General features: G+C 46.7%; 3 non-coding genes and 2 pseudogenes across 3 annotated transcripts; all 5 read left to right on the top strand.

Moving 5' to 3' along the window:
* Nucleotides 1-497: 497 nt before the first annotated feature.
* LOC143753315 (U2 spliceosomal RNA) lies at nt 498-596 on the top strand (annotated as a pseudogene).
* Nucleotides 597-2,941: 2,345 nt separating this feature from the next.
* LOC143753286 (U2 spliceosomal RNA) lies at nt 2,942-3,118 on the top strand (annotated as a pseudogene).
* Nucleotides 3,119-3,552: 434 nt separating this feature from the next.
* On the top strand, nt 3,553-3,716 carry LOC143753329 (U1 spliceosomal RNA). The gene has a single exon (XR_013207696.1). It is a non-coding gene; the product is annotated as a U1 spliceosomal RNA (small nuclear RNA).
* Nucleotides 3,717-4,845: 1,129 nt separating this feature from the next.
* Nucleotides 4,846-5,036, top strand: LOC143753236 (U2 spliceosomal RNA). The gene has a single exon (XR_013207654.1). It is a non-coding gene; the product is annotated as a U2 spliceosomal RNA (small nuclear RNA).
* A 434-nt stretch (nt 5,037-5,470) lies between these two features.
* Nucleotides 5,471-5,634, top strand: LOC143753131 (U1 spliceosomal RNA). The gene has a single exon (XR_013207552.1). It is a non-coding gene; the product is annotated as a U1 spliceosomal RNA (small nuclear RNA).
* Nucleotides 5,635-15,660: the final 10,026 nt, after the last annotated feature.

Here is a 15,660-nt window from a genome sequence, read left to right as displayed (position 1 = left end):
AGCTTTTTCACAAAATCCCAAATACCCGAAAATCTCGCCAGCGCAACCATCAAATCCGAGGCCTGCGTCTTGTTCGGCCCGAGCCAAGGATTCCGGTGATGTAAGACACTTGGGTCTGCGACGGACGGTTCAGGAGTTACGAGGCATTTCGTACTTCTGATCGCTGCAGCGCCACCTTGGGGCCGATTGGGCCGAGCCTTGGTGATGTTGTAGACCGGGCGGGTACTACCATCCCTCAAGAGTTTCAAGTCTCTACGACGTACGCTTTGGTCTGCCCGCTCACTTTTAGGGCAGAATGTTTGTTGGTCCAAAATCCCAGGTTGCACTCCAAAGTGTCGTGTTGTGCGCTCTGCTGTGATCCATTTTCGGTGTCAACAGTCAAGCTGAGCTTGTATTGCTGTGAGCTGAGCTTGTTTGTTGGCGACCTTTAGACCCTCTCGCCACGGCCCAGGTGGGCGTGGCCTTTGACGGCTCCCCCGCCTCTGCGTCATTGTGTCATCGCTTCTCGGCCTTTTGGCTAAGATCAAGTGTAGTATCTGTTCTTATATGACTTACTTACAGTTTTTAAAGAATTTGAGACTCTTGACAGACTTCCAGACAGCTTTAGAGTAGGGATAGTTACATTACTGTACAAAAAAGGAGACAAGACTGACTTGAGAAACTGGCGACCAATCACTCTTTTAAATTATGATTGTAAACTTTTTAGTAAGATTTTAGCTACACGCATGTCGACTGTTTTAGAGGACGTAATCCACCTGGATCAAGCTTGCGCTGTGCCCGGCAGGAAGATCACGGACAGCCTGGTACTGATCAGAGACGCCATCTGTTATGCGAGAGACAGAAACATTAGGCTTGTAGTCCTAAATTTAGACTTTGAAAAAGCTTTTGATCGGGTCTCGCACCAGTACCTCCTTCAGGTACTGCAAAAAATGGGCTTTCCAGAGAGGTTTATAGCTTGGGTGGGACTGCTGTATGAGGGCTTAAGCAGCAAATTTCTTGCAAATGGGCATCTTTCCAAAGCTGTAAATATCCACAGCGGTGTCCGTCAGGGGTGTCCTTTATCTCCCCTTCTGTATGTGGCTTGTATTGAGCCACTGGCACAGATCTTGAGAAGGGATAAATGGATTAAAGGACTAGATATCCCAGGAACTGGTGGACTGACGGCGACCTGCGTTTTATATATGGATGACGTGACCCTTTTAGCGACTGACTTTTTATCAGTACGAAGAGCAATGGACTTGACTGACTGGTACGGTCGGGCCTCGGGCGCCAAGCTTAACAGGAGTAAGTCCGAGGCCCTGCTCTTCGGGCCGTGGGGCGACGTGGACACAGGAGGACTAGATTTGGATTTTAAAGAAAAGGATTTGAAAATTTTAGGAGTAAAATTTGACAGGGAGGGTGGAGGACCAGGAAACTGGACTGACATGTTAGGGAAAGTCAGACAAAGACTGGGCTTTTGGGGACTAAGACAACTGACGTTAGAAGGCAAGATTTTAATTTTTAAAGCAGTGATTTTACCACTAATTTTACTTGTCTGTTCTGTTTTTAGTCCCCCAAGACGATTTCTGGCCAAGTTGGAGAGGGCGGTATTTTATTTCCTGTGGGGGTCCAAGTGGGAACGAATCAAGAGGGAGGTCGTTAAAAAGAAAAAAGAGAATGGCGGGAAAGGCCTCCCAGACCCCCACCTGTTTTTAGGCAGCCGCTTTGCCGCCCTCCATATCCAGTATGCACTGACCCCATCCAGAGAACACAAGACAGCAGCCATGACCCGATTCTGGATGGGGTCATACCTAAGAAGTTTGAAAATTTTACCCATTGATCTTAAAAGTCCAGTGTCTTTTAATTTGTCAAAAGAGCATAGTTTTATTAAGAAATTTTTAAAGAAATATCTTTTAGAAACAAATGATGCCACTGTTTTAACTAATCACAAGTCTCTCGTCTCTCTTGTGCAGGATCGAGAATCGGTGAGTCCAGTTCCAGGCCTCACACTAGGTGAGGCCAAAGACGTTTGGAGGAACGCAGCCCACCCAGCTCTCCAGAACAGGCTTAAGGACCTGTCGTGGATGGTGGCTCATGAGATCCTCCCAGTCAGGGCGGTCATGCACTCCAGAGGCATGGCCAAAAACTCCACCTGCCCACGGTCCGGATGTGGTTCCCCGGAGACCGTTCAACATCTGCTCTGGGAGTGCGGCGCTGCGCGGGACCTGTGGGCCAAGACAGGCCCCCTGTTTTTCCCGTGCCTGCCAGCGGGTGGGGCCCAGGTGGACTATAAGCTCGCCATCCTGGGGGTGGGTCAGGGCTTGAAGGAGTTGACACCACCAACGTTTGCCTCGCTCTGGCTCACCCTCAACCACATCAAGGATGCCATCTGGGTCACCAGAAACCTGCTGGTGGGGAAACGCGTGACGGTCCCCCTCCACGCGTGCGAGCAGAGGATAACATCAACGCTGCAGGGTGGGCCGCACGTCGTTATTCGGATGGGGGGGCCGAGGTCACACGGAGAAGGTCCCGGCCGCCACCGTACCTGGCCGCCCGTAGATGCACCCTCACCACTCTGGCTACGGGAACAGCGGGCCAGCGGGCCGGAGGAGAGGGGATCTCCGCTGGGCACTGGAAGCGAGGAGTCTGGGGCCTGTTCTGGAGACCTGGAGTGAATGGACATTCTTGATAGGGACTCACCCTCGATCCTGTACAAGAGATGTTTTATTTGGCATATTTTATTGTTTTAATGTTCTATATTTGCATTCCTATTTTATTTTAATCCATTTTACCTTTACTTTAAAACAACACACAACATACATGGACTTTTACACAACACATCAACATAACTGATTTTTAACTGTAACTTATGTCCTTTTTGTTGTTTTAAGATATGTGCAAAAATGTGATTTTATAAGGAAAAAATGGATATTGAAAGAATGGAATGAAACAATGTGACAATAAACTTTTTTCGAAAGAAAAAAAATCTGTTCTTATCAGTTTAATATCTGATACGTGCCCTACCCGGGCACCATATATTAAATTGATTTTTGGAACTGGGAGATGGAAGAGGGGCTTGCTCCGTCCACTCCACGCATCGACCCGGTATTGCAGTACTTCTGGGAACGGTGCACCCCCAAAAACTGTGTTCAATGAAAGAGATGTTTTAGTCTTGTGTGGCAGCAGGTGTTAATGGAAGTAACGTATATTGCTGTGTATGGGTGCTTTAAAGGTGTTGTAGGTGATCATATGCTATACAGGTAATGGTGGTGTGAGAGGGAAAAAAAAACAACAACTCTGTTCTTATCTCGTTTAACATCTGATTCGTCCACTATCCGGTGACCGCGTATGAAATTGATTTTTGGCTCATGGATCCGGAGCATGAAAACAACATCATCCACAACAACAACAGCAAAAGAGCCCGACTCTGCAGGTTTTTGATGTCTCTCTCTTATCTCTTGGAGTTTTTACGAATGAGCTGATGAGTTGAATCAGGTGTGTGTTTGATTGTCCGACCGTTGGTGAGGATTGCGGAGAGGGACACGGTGCCTGTGACGGGAGGCCTGGGAATTCATACTTACCTGGCAGGGGAGACACCATGATCAGGAAGGTGGTTCACCCAGGGCGAGGCTCGGCCATTGCACTCCGGTTGTGCTGACCCCTGCGAATTCCCCAAATGTGGAAATCTCGACTGCATAATTTATGGTAGTGGGGGACTGCGTTCGCGCTCTCCCCTGGACACACTGGTTAAAAGAGCAGATTGTTCGAGTTCCTCTTCTTCTGGTAGTTAACGACCTAGGAAGTCCAGGGAATTGAACTGCAGTGGTTGATCGAGAGATGTAAAACTCTCAACCTAGGACCAGTCTGCAAAAGTAGGGCTGTTTTTTAGGGGTTTTTTTTCATCATTCTTCAAATAATCTCCATTATTCAACCAGCGCTTTTATTGGCAGCAGTGGTCCTAGAAGCAAAGTTGTTCCGAATGAGGAGTTCTATCATGTGGTATGAATACCTTGTGCATGTGTGAAAAATCACCTGACATACAGTCGCCTATGGCCGTATTCATGTTGTTGTTTTTACTGTTTACAGCGCCACCAAGTGGCCAGTCGCCACATCCCTTTTCACCTGAGCACAGGCTGAGCCCGTGCACAGGTGTACCGACTTGGGTGTAATTGTCTCATTCCGTTGGAGAGTTATGGCCATTTAAGTAAAGCCCGCCTCGCCCACTCCCAACGTTTTGGCGTCCCGTCGCCAACGTGAATCGAAATTCCGACTTTTTTCCCCATCGCTGTCGGCAATCAGACTCCAGGGAATCTTTCTGCACCGGTTTGGGTCAGATCGGGCGAAAGACCTAGGACTAGTGTGCAAAAGTAGCTTTTTCACAAAATCCCAAATACCCGAAAATCTCGCCAGCGCAACCATCGAATCCGAGGCCTGCGTCTTGTTCGGCCCGAGCCAAGGATTCCGGTGATGTAAGACACTTGGGTCTGCGACGGACGGTTCAGGAGTTACGAGGCATTTCGTACTTCTGATCGCTGCAGCGCCACCTTGGGGCCGATTGGGCCGAGCCTTGGTGATGTTGTAGACCGGGCGGGTACTACCATCCCTCAAGAGTTTCAAGTCTCTACGACGTACGCTTTGGTCTGCCCGCTCACTTTTAGGGCAGAATGTTTGTTGGTCCAAAATCCCAGGTTGCACTCCAAAGTGTCGTGTTGTGCGCTCTGCTGTGATCCATTTTCGGTGTCAACAGTCAAGCTGAGCTTGTATTGCTGTGAGCTGAGCTTGTTTGTTGGCGACCTTTAGACCCTCTCGCCACGGCCCAGGTGGGCGTGGCCTTTGACGGCTCCCCCGCCTCTGCGTCATTGTGTCATCGCTTCTCGGCCTTTTGGCTAAGATCAAGTGTAGTATCTGTTCTTATCAGTTTAATATCTGATACGTGCCCTACCCGGGCACCATATATTAAATTGATTTTTGGAACTGGGAGATGGAAGAGGGGCTTGCTCCGTCCACTCCACGCATCGACCCGGTATTGCAGTACTTCTGGGAACGGTGCACCCCCAAAAACTGTGTTCAATGAAAGAGATGTTTTAGTCTTGTGTGGCAGCAGGTGTTAATGGAAGTAACGTATATTGCTGTGTATGGGTGCTTTAAAGGTGTTGTAGGTGATCATATGCTATACAGGTAATGGTGGTGTGAGAGGGAAAAAAAAACAACAACTCTGTTCTTATCTCGTTTAACATCTGATTCGTCCACTATCCGGTGACCGCGTATGAAATTGATTTTTGGCTCATGGATCCGGAGCATGAAAACAACATCATCCACAACAACAACAGCAAAAGAGCCCGACTCTGCAGGTTTTTGATGTCTCTCTCTTATCTCTTGGAGTTTTTACGAATGAGCTGATGAGTTGAATCAGGTGTGTGTTTGATTGTCCGACCGTTGGTGAGGATTGCGGAGAGGGACACGGTGCCTCTGACGGGAGGCCTGGGAATTCATACTTACCTGGCAGGGGAGACACCATGATCAGGAAGGTGGTTCACCCAGGGCGAGGCTCGGCCATTGCACTCCGGTTGTGCTGACCCCTGCGAATTCCCCAAATGTGGGAATCTCGACTGCATAATTTATGGTAGTGGGGGACTGCGTTCGCGCTCTCCCCTGGACACACTGGTTAAAAGAGCAGATTGTTCGAGTTCCTCTTCTTCTGGTAGTTAACGACCTAGGAAGTCCAGGGAATTGAACTGCAGTGGTTGATCGAGAGATGTAAAACTCTCAACCTAGGACCAGTCTGCAAAAGTAGGGCTGTTTTTTAGGGTTTTTTTTTCATCATTCTTCAAATAATCTCCATTATTCAACCAGCGCTTTTATTGGCAGCAGTGGTCCTAGAAGCAAAGTTGTTCCGAATGAGGAGTTCTATCATGTGGTATGAATACCTTGTGCATGTGTGAAAAATCACCTGACATACAGTCGCCTATGGCCGTATTCATGTTGTTGTTTTTACTGTTTACAGCGCCACCAAGTGGCCAGTCGCCACATCCCTTTTCACCTGAGCACAGGCTGAGCCCGTGCACAGGTGTACCGACTTGGGTGTAATTGTCTCATTCCGTTGGAGAGTTATGGCCATTTAAGTAAAGCCCGCCTCGCCCACTCCCAACGTTTTGGCGTCCCGTCGCCAACGTGAATCGAAATTCCGACTTTTTTCCCCATCGCTGTCGGCAATCAGACTCCAGGGAATCTTTCTGCACCGGTTTGGGTCAGATCGGGCGAAAGACCTAGGACTAGTGTGCAAAAGTAGCTTTTTCACAAAATCCCAAATACCCGAAAATCTCGCCAGCGCAACCATCGAATCCGAGGCCTGCGTCTTGTTCGGCCCGAGCCAAGGATTCCGGTGATGTAAGACACTTGGGTCTGCGACGGACGGTTCAGGAGTTACGAGGCATTTCGTACTTCTGATCGCTGCAGCGCCACCTTGGGGCCGATTGGGCCGAGCCTTGGTGATGTTGTAGACCGGGCGGGTACTACCATCCCTCAAGAGTTTCAAGTCTCTACGACGTACGCTTTGGTCTGCCCGCTCACTTTTAGGGCAGAATGTTTGTTGGTCCAAAATCCCAGGTTGCACTCCAAAGTGTCGTGTTGTGCGCTCTGCTGTGATCCATTTTCGGTGTCAACAGTCAAGCTGAGCTTGTATTGCTGTGAGCTGAGCTTGTTTGCTGGCGACCTTTAGACCCTCTCGCCACGGCCCAGGTGGGCGTGGCCTTTGACGGCTCCCCCGCCTCTGCGTCATTGTGTCATCGCTTCTCGGCCTTTTGGCTAAGATCTAGTATCTGGTCCGAGGGTAGAGACAGCGATCGCCTCTTGGAGGTTTTTCCGGCTTGGGTCCTTCAGTGACTTGAGCCCCAAACTTTTGAGAGGTACATTGATCCAGCTGCTTTTATTCCGGTTCTGTTTTAAGGTAAGACCTTTTTATCTATTTATTTATTTATTTATTGTTTTTTAAAGTTTTAGGCTGTTGGTGTCTCCACCATGTCGGCTGCCCGTGCCGGCATGAGGAGGCACCACAGCGTGCGTTTTTTATTCAAAGAAGTTGAGGGGAAGCTCCTGGGGATGTCACGTCTTGACTTCTCCAGGAAGCTGATCCAAAAAACTCTAAATTTTAAACCTGATGATCTGAATTGCATCGTGACTCTGCCCCTGAACAAAGGATTTGATGTTAGTTTTAGAGCGGTTTCCCACCTGAATGATTTCTGGCACAGATTTGAAGTAGCTAAATCCCAGCTGTCCATGTTTACTGTTGAAAAGCTCTCTGACAACACACTTAAAACTGTGATTGTTAGAATGTTTAATGAGACAGTGACTGGGGAGGACATTTGTGTCTGGCTGGGCAGATTTTGCACAGTTCGAAGCCAGCCAGTCAAGGTTTTAGATGAGGATGGTATTTGGACATGCTCCTGGCGAATTCCCATTAAACAATGGGAAGACGCTGGGGGCTACCAGGGCCTGAAGCATCTGCCTTCTATGATTGTGTTGGGTGAGAACAGAGGCTACATTCACTACCAGGGTATGCCCAAATTATGTAGAAAATGTGGAAAGTTTGGGCACTTAGCTGAAGCATGCCAGGAAATGATATGTGGGAAATGCAGAGAAATTGGTCATACTTTTGAAGAGTGTACCAATGGCAGGCGGTGCAACCTCTGTGGGGAGTCATCCCATCTCTACAGAGATTGCCCTAAAAGTTTTGCCAACAAACTGAAAGGCAACAAAATGGCCGCCCCACATGTGGAACAAACAAAAGAGCAAAGGAAGGAGGAGGCGGTCCCTGAGGTTTTGGCGGGAAATTCTATTTCCCAGCCAGCCTCAGGGAGTGGGCAGGAGGAAGGAAGTGGGGCGGCCACAGGGGCGGAGTCAAGTTTTAACAGCGAACAGAGTGAGGAAGCCGTTCCCCAACAAGAGAGAAGTGAAAACAAAATGGAGGAGGAGGAGGAGGATGCAACGGCTTCCTCACTCTACACCGTATCGGAGGTTAGTGTGGTGGATAGTGGGGGTGAATCCGAGGGTTCACTCCCCAATGCTCAGGTGCAAAAAAGGTCTGCGAGATCTCCTCTGCTTCAAACAGAGGAGAAAAGGCTGCGGGCATCGCATCGGCTAGATAGTTCCTCTTCGTTAGATCTAGACCGTATGTGGCCCGCAGAATCTCCCAATGAAGTCTCCTTTTTGCACGTTAAGCTTAGAACATCGTCACCGAAGGAGCCACAAGAGGTTCTCTCTGTGGACTCTGAGGCGGCGAGCATTTGCCCTCCTGATCCCAGTTTTTCTGGGGAAAAGGAGAAGCAAGTGCTACATGACATAACATGATTTTAATGTAACTTTCTGCAGTCTTTTGGTTTTATCCTTCTATTAATGCTTGTATTTTTAACCATACTGCTCATGGCCCTCACTATCTCTACAATCAATGTGAGAAGTGTGAGGTCTACTTTGCGAGCACAGAGTGTGTTATCCTTTTTAAAAACTTTTAAGTCAGATGTGCTTTTATTGCAAGAATGTGGTTTGCCCTTTTTAACAAATTACAGGAAGTGGGAGGAGATTTGGACCCCAGGATTTTCCATTTGGAGTGGGTCCAATTTTAACAAAAATGACGGTGTTGCTATTTTAATAAAAAATCCCAACCTTTTGGTGAAGGGCAGCACTGTGGTGAGGGACGGGCGGGCAATTTTAGCAAATCTGACTTTTTTAGGTAAGGATCTTAACATTTTAAATATGTATGGTTTTACTGAAAAAAATAACAGGTATGAGCTTTTAGAAGACTTGCAACCCCACATGCTAGGCAGGGCTCCCCTAGTGGTAGCAGGGGATTTTAATTGTGTATTATCAAAAAAGGACAGAAGGAGGGTAGGAGAGGATTTTAAGGTCGACAAGACATCGGTTTTATTACAAAATATAGTCAAAGATTTTAAGTTAGTTGACTGTTTTAAAACAATGCATCAAAGAGAGGAAGGCTTCACCTGGTTCAGTGGTGACGGTCCCAGAGCCTCTCGAATTGACTATATTTTTACCAGGGACCTCCCGCCGACCGATGCTACATTGACCCCCCTCTTTTTTTCCGACCACATGATGCTGTCTTGCACTCTTTCACTCCCCACGGGTGTGACTGCAGGGGGAGGGCTGTGGAAGCTGAACTGTTCCCTATTAGAGAACGAGGAAGTGGTTAGTGAGTATAGGGAGCAGTTCAGCCAATGGCAGACCCTCCAGGACTTTTACGACTCACGTGCACAGTGGTGGGAGATGGTGAAACAAAGGACAGGACGGTTTTTTAAACAAATTGGAAAAGAAAAAAAGAATAAAGAAAAAAGACGCATGATGGGGTTGCAAAAAAGACTGCAGAGATATTTTAACCTTTTAAACAATGGATTGGATTTTACAAATGAAATAAAAGAAGTAAAGAAAGAAATGTCAGATCTGTCTGAAACAAAGAGCAAAGGTGTCATTTTAAGATGTAGAGAAAGGGAGTTAGAGGAAGGAGAGAAGTGTACCAGGTATTTTTTTAAAAAGACAATAGCTCGGGGAGGGTCGATCAATATTTTAAAAACTTTTAGAGGGGGGGAAGTAAATACAACTGACCTGATTTTAGGGGAAATTGAAAGTTTTTACAGTAATTTATACGGCACTAAAGAGGTACACAATGGCATCTTAGAGGAAGTTTTAGGGTTTTTAGATGAAAAAGTTAAGAGTCCAGATGTGCTTTTATCCCAGGATTTTAATCTTTTAGAATTGGAAAAAGCTTTAAAGGGTTTTAAGAAGGGGAAGTCCCCGGGCATGGACGGACTCCCCTTTGAGTTTTATCTGACTTTCTGGGACATTTTAGCACATGACTTACTTACAGTTTTTAAAGAATTTGAGACTCTTGACAGACTTCCAGACAGCTTTAGAGTAGGGATAGTTACATTACTGTACAAAAAAGGAGACAAGACTGACTTGAGAAACTGGCGACCAATCACTCTTTTAAATTATGATTGTAAACTTTTTAGTAAGATTTTAGCTACACGCATGTCGACTGTTTTAGAGGACGTAATCCACCTGGATCAAGCTTGTGCTGTGCCCGGCAGGAAGATCACGGACAGCCTGGTACTGATCAGAGACGCCATCTGTTATGCGAGAGACAGAAACATTAGGCTTGTAGTCCTAAATTTAGACTTTGAAAAAGCTTTTGATCGGGTCTCGCACCAGTACCTCCTTCAGGTACTGCAAAAAATGGGCTTTCCAGAGAGGTTTATAGCTTGGGTGGGACTGCTGTATGAGGGCTTAAGCAGCAAATTTCTTGCAAATGGGCATCTTTCCAAAGCTGTAAATATCCACAGCGGTGTCCGTCAGGGGTGTCCTTTATCTCCCCTTCTGTATGTGGCTTGTATTGAGCCACTGGCACAGATCTTGAGAAGGGATAAATGGATTAAAGGACTAGATATCCCAGGAACTGGTGGACTGACGGCGACCTGCGTTTTATATATGGATGACGTGACCCTTTTAGCGACTGACTTTTTATCAGTACGAAGAGCAATGGACTTGACTGACTGGTACGGTCGGGCCTCGGGCGCCAAGCTTAACAGGAGTAAGTCCGAGGCCCTGCTCTTCGGGCCGTGGGGCGACGTGGACACAGGAGGACTAGATTTGGATTTTAAAGAAAAGGATTTGAAAATTTTAGGAGTAAAATTTGACAGGGAGGGTGGAGGACCAGGAAACTGGACTGACATGTTAGGGAAAGTCAGACAAAGACTGGGCTTTTGGGGACTAAGACAACTGACGTTAGAAGGCAAGATTTTAATTTTTAAAGCAGTGATTTTACCACTAATTTTACTTGTCTGTTCTGTTTTTAGTCCCCCAAGACGATTCCTGGCTAAGTTGGAGAGGGCGGTATTTTATTTCCTGTGGGGGTCCAAGTGGGAACGAATCAAGAGGGAGGTCGTTAAAAAGAAAAAAGAGAATGGCGGGAAAGGCCTCCCAGACCCCCACCTGTTTTTAGGCAGCCGCTTTGCCGCCCTCCATATCCAGTATGCACTGACCCCATCCAGAGAACACAAGACAGCAGCCATGACCCGATTCTGGATGGGGTCATACCTAAGAAGTTTGAAAATTTTACCCATTGATCTTAAAAGTCCAGTGTCTTTTAATTTGTCAAAAGAGCATAGTTTTATTAAGAAATTTTTAAAGAAATATCTTTTAGAAACAAATGATGCCACTGTTTTAACTAATCACAAGTCTCTCGTCTCTCTTGTGCAGGATCGAGAATCGGTGAGTCCAGTTCCAGGCCTCACACTAGGTGAGGCCAAAGACGTTTGGAGGAACGCAGCCCACCCAGCTCTCCAGAACAGGCTTAAGGACCTGTCGTGGATGGTGGCTCATGAGATCCTCCCGGTCAGGGCGGTCATGCACTCCAGAGGCATGGCCAAAAACTCCACCTGCCCACGGTCCGGATGTGGTTCCCCGGAGACCGTTCAACATCTGCTCTGGGAGTGCGGCGCTGCGCGGGACCTGTGGGCCAAGACAGGCCCCCTGTTTTTCCCGTGCCTGCCAGCGGGTGGGGCCCAGGTGGACTATAAGCTCGCCATCCTGGGGGTGGGTCAGGGATTGAAGGAGTTGACACCACCAACGTTTGCCTCGCTCTGGCTCACCCTCAACCACATCAAGGATGCCATCTGGGTCACCAGAAACCTGCTGGTGGGGAAACGCGTGACGGTCCCCCTCCACGCGTGCGAGCAGAGGATAACATCAACGCTGCAGGGTGGGCCGCACGTCGTTATTCGGATGGGGGGGCCGAGGTCACACGGAGAAGGTCCCGGCCGCCACCGTACCTGGCCGCCCGTAGATGCACCCTCACCACTCTGGCTACGGGAACAGCGGGCCAGCGGGCCGGAGGAGAGGGGATCTCCGCTGGGCACTGGAAGCGAGGAGTCTGGGGCCTGTTCTGGAGACCTGGAGTGAATGGACATTCTTGATAGGGACTCACCCTCGATCCTGTACAAGAGATGTTTTATTTGGCATATTTTATTGTTTTATTGTTTTATATTTGCATTCCTATTTTATTTTAATCCATTTTACCTTTACTTTAAAACAACACACAACATACATGGACTTTTACACAACACATCAACATAACTGATTTTTAACTGTAACTTATGTCCTTTTTGTTGTTTTAAGATATGTGCAAAAATGTGATTTTATAAGGAAAAAATGGATATTGAAAGAATGGAATGAAACAATGTGACAATAAACTTTTTTCGAAAGAAAGAAAAAATCTGTTCTTATCAGTATTTGGACATGCTCCTGGCGAATTCCCATTAAACAATGGGAAGACGCTGGGGGCTACCAGGGCCTGAAGCATCTGCCTTCTATGATTGTGGTGGGTGAGAACAGAGGCTACATTCACTACCAGGGTATGCCCAAATTATGTAGAAAATGTGGAAAGTTTGGGCACTTAGCTGAAGCATGCCAGGAAATGATATGTGGGAAATGCAGAGAAATTGGTCATACTTTTGAAGAGTGTACCAATGGCAGGCGGTGCAACCTCTGTGGGGAGTCATCCCATCTCTACAGAGATTGCCCTAAAAGTTTTGCCAACAAACTGAAAGGCAACAAAATGGCCGCCCCACATGTGGAACAAACAAAAGAGCAAAGGAAGGAGGAGGCGGTCCCTGAGGTTTTGGCGGGAAATTCTATTTCCCAGCCAGCCTCAGGGAGTGGGCAGGAGGAAGGAAGTGGGGCGGCCACAGGGGCGGAGTCAAGTTTTAACAGCGAACAGAGTGAGGAAGCCGTTCCCCAACAAGAGAGAAGTGAAAACAAAATGGAGGAGGAGGAGGAGGATGCAACGGCTTCCTCACTCTACACCGTATCGGAGGTTAGTGTGGTGGATAGTGGGGGTGAATCCGAGGGTTCACTCCCCAATGCTCAGGTGCAAAAAAGGTCTGCGAGATCTCCTCTGCTTCAAACAGAGGAGAAAAGGCTGCGGGCATCGCATCGGCTAGATAGTTCCTCTTCGTTAGATCTAGACCGTATGTGGCCCGCAGAATCTCCCAATGAAGTCTCCTTTTTGCACGTTAAGCTTAGAACATCGTCACCGAAGGAGCCACAAGAGGTTCTCTCTGTGGACTCTGAGGTGGCGAGCATTTGCCCTCCTGATCCCAGTTTTTCTGGGGAAAAGGAGAAGCAAGTGCTACATGACATAACATGATTTTAATGTAACTTTCTGCAGTCTTTTGGTTTTATCCTTCTATTAATGCTTGTATTTTTAACCATACTGCTCATGGCCCTCACTATCTCTACAATCAATGTGAGAAGTGTGAGGTGTACTTTGCGAGCACAGAGTGTGTTATCCTTTTTAAAAACTTTTAAGTCAGATGTGTTTTTATTGCAAGAATGTGGTTTGCCCTTTTTAACAAATTACAGGAAGTGGGAGGAGATTTGGACCCCAGGATTTTCCATTTGGAGTGGGTCCAATTTTAACAAAAATGACGGTGTTGCTATTTTAATAAAAAATCCCAACCTTTTGGTGAAGGGCAGCACTGTGGTGAGGGACGGGCGGGCAATTTTAGCAAATCTGACTTTTTTAGGTAAGGATCTTAACATTTTAAATATGTATGGTTTTACTGAAAAAAATAACAGGTATGAGCTTTTAGAAGACTTGCAACCCCACATGCTAGGCAGGGCTCCCCTAGTGGTAGCAGGGGATTTTAATTGTGTATTATCAAAAAAGGACAGAAGGAGGGTAGGAGAGGATTTTAAGGTCGACAAGACATCGGTTTTATTACAAAATATAGTCAAAGATTTTAAGTTAGTTGACTGTTTTAAAACAATGCATCAAAGAGAGGAAGGCTTCACCTGGTTCAGTGGTGACGGTGCCAGAGCCTCTCGAATTGACTATATTTTTACCAGGGACCTCCCGCCGACCGATGCTACATTGACCCCCCTCTTTTTTTCCGACCATATGATGCTGTCTTGCACTCTTTCACTCCCCACGGGTGTGACTGCAGGGAGAGGGCTGTGGAAGCTGAACTGTTCCCTATTAGAGGACGAGGAACTAGTTAGTGAATATAGGGAGCAGTTCAGCCAATGGCAGACCCTCCAGGACTTTTACGACTCACGTGCACAGTGGTGGGAGATGGTGAAACAAAGGACAGGACGGTTTTTTAAACAAATTGGAAAAGAAAAAAAGAATAAAGAAAAAAGACGCATGATGGGGTTGCAAAAAAGACTGCAGAGATATTTTAACCTTTTAAACAATGGATTGGATTTTACAAATGAAATAAAAGAAGTACAGAAAGAAATGTCAGATCTGTCTGAAACAAAGAGCAAAGGTGTCATTTTAAGATGTAGAGAAAGGGAGTTAGAGGAAGGAGAGAAGTGTACCAGGTATTTTTTTAAAAAGACAATAGCTCGGGGAGGGTCGATCAATATTTTAAAAACTTTTAGAGGGGGGGAAGTAAATACAACTGACCTGATTTTAGGGGAAATTGAAAGTTTTTACAGTAATTTATACGGCACTAAAGAGGTACACAATGGCATCTTAGAGGAAGTTTTAGGGTTTTTAGATAAAAAAGTTAAGAGTCCAGACGTGCTTTTATCCCAGGATTTTAATCTTTTAGAATTGGAAAAAGCTTTAAAGGGTTTTAAGAAGGGGAAGTCCCCGGGCATGGACGGACTCCCCTTTGAGTTTTATCTGACTTTCTGGGACATTTTAGCACATGACTTACTTACAGTTTTTAAAGAATTTGAGACTCTTGACAGACTTCCAGACAGCTTTAGAGTAGGGATAGTTACATTACTGTACAAAAAAGGAGACAAGACTGACTTGAGAAACTGGCGACCAATCACTCTTTTAAATTATGATTGTAAACTTTTTAGTAAGATTTTAGCTACACGCATGTCGACTGTTTTAGAGGACGTAATCCACCTGGATCAAGCTTGCGCTGTGCCCGGCAGGAAGATCACGGACAGCCTGGTACTGATCAGAGACGCCATCTGTTATGCGAGAGACAGAAACATTAGGCTTGTAGTCCTAAATTTAGACTTTGAAAAAGCTTTTGATCGGGTCTCGCACCAGTACCTCCTTCAGGTACTGCAAAAAATGGGGTTTCCAGAGAGGTTTATAGCTTGGGTGGGACTGCTGTATGAGGGCTTAAGCAGCAAATTTCTTGCAAATGGGCATCTTTCCAAAGCTGTAAATATCCACAGCGGTGTCCGTCAGGGGTGTCCTTTATCTCCCCTTCTGTATGTGGCTTGTATTGAGCCACTGGCACAGATCTTGAGAAGGGATAAATGGATTAAAGGACTAGATATCTCAGGAACTGGTGGACTGACGGCGACCTGCGTTTTATATATGGATGACGTGACCCTTTTAGCGACTGACTTTTTATCAGTACGAAGAGCAATGGACTTGACTGACTGGTACGGTCGGGCCTCGGGCGCCAAGCTTAACAGGAGTAAGTCCGAGGCCCTGCTCTTCGGGCCGTGGGGCGACGTGGACACAGGAGGACTAGATTTGGATTTTAAAGAAAAGGATTTGAAAATTTTAGGAGTAAAATTTGACAGGGAGGGTGGAGGACCAGGAAACTGGACTGACATGTTAGGGAAAGTCAGACAAAGACTGGGCTTTTGGGGACTAAGACAACTGACGTTAGAAGGCAAGATTTTAATTTTTAAAGC

Source organism: Siphateles boraxobius, unplaced genomic scaffold, assembly GCF_051911475.1.
Source record: "Siphateles boraxobius isolate OS27281-9 unplaced genomic scaffold, OSU_SipBor_1 275, whole genome shotgun sequence".
NCBI lineage: Eukaryota > Metazoa > Chordata > Actinopteri > Cypriniformes > Leuciscidae > Siphateles > Siphateles boraxobius.
This window is presented reverse-complemented; position numbering and strand designations above follow the sequence as displayed.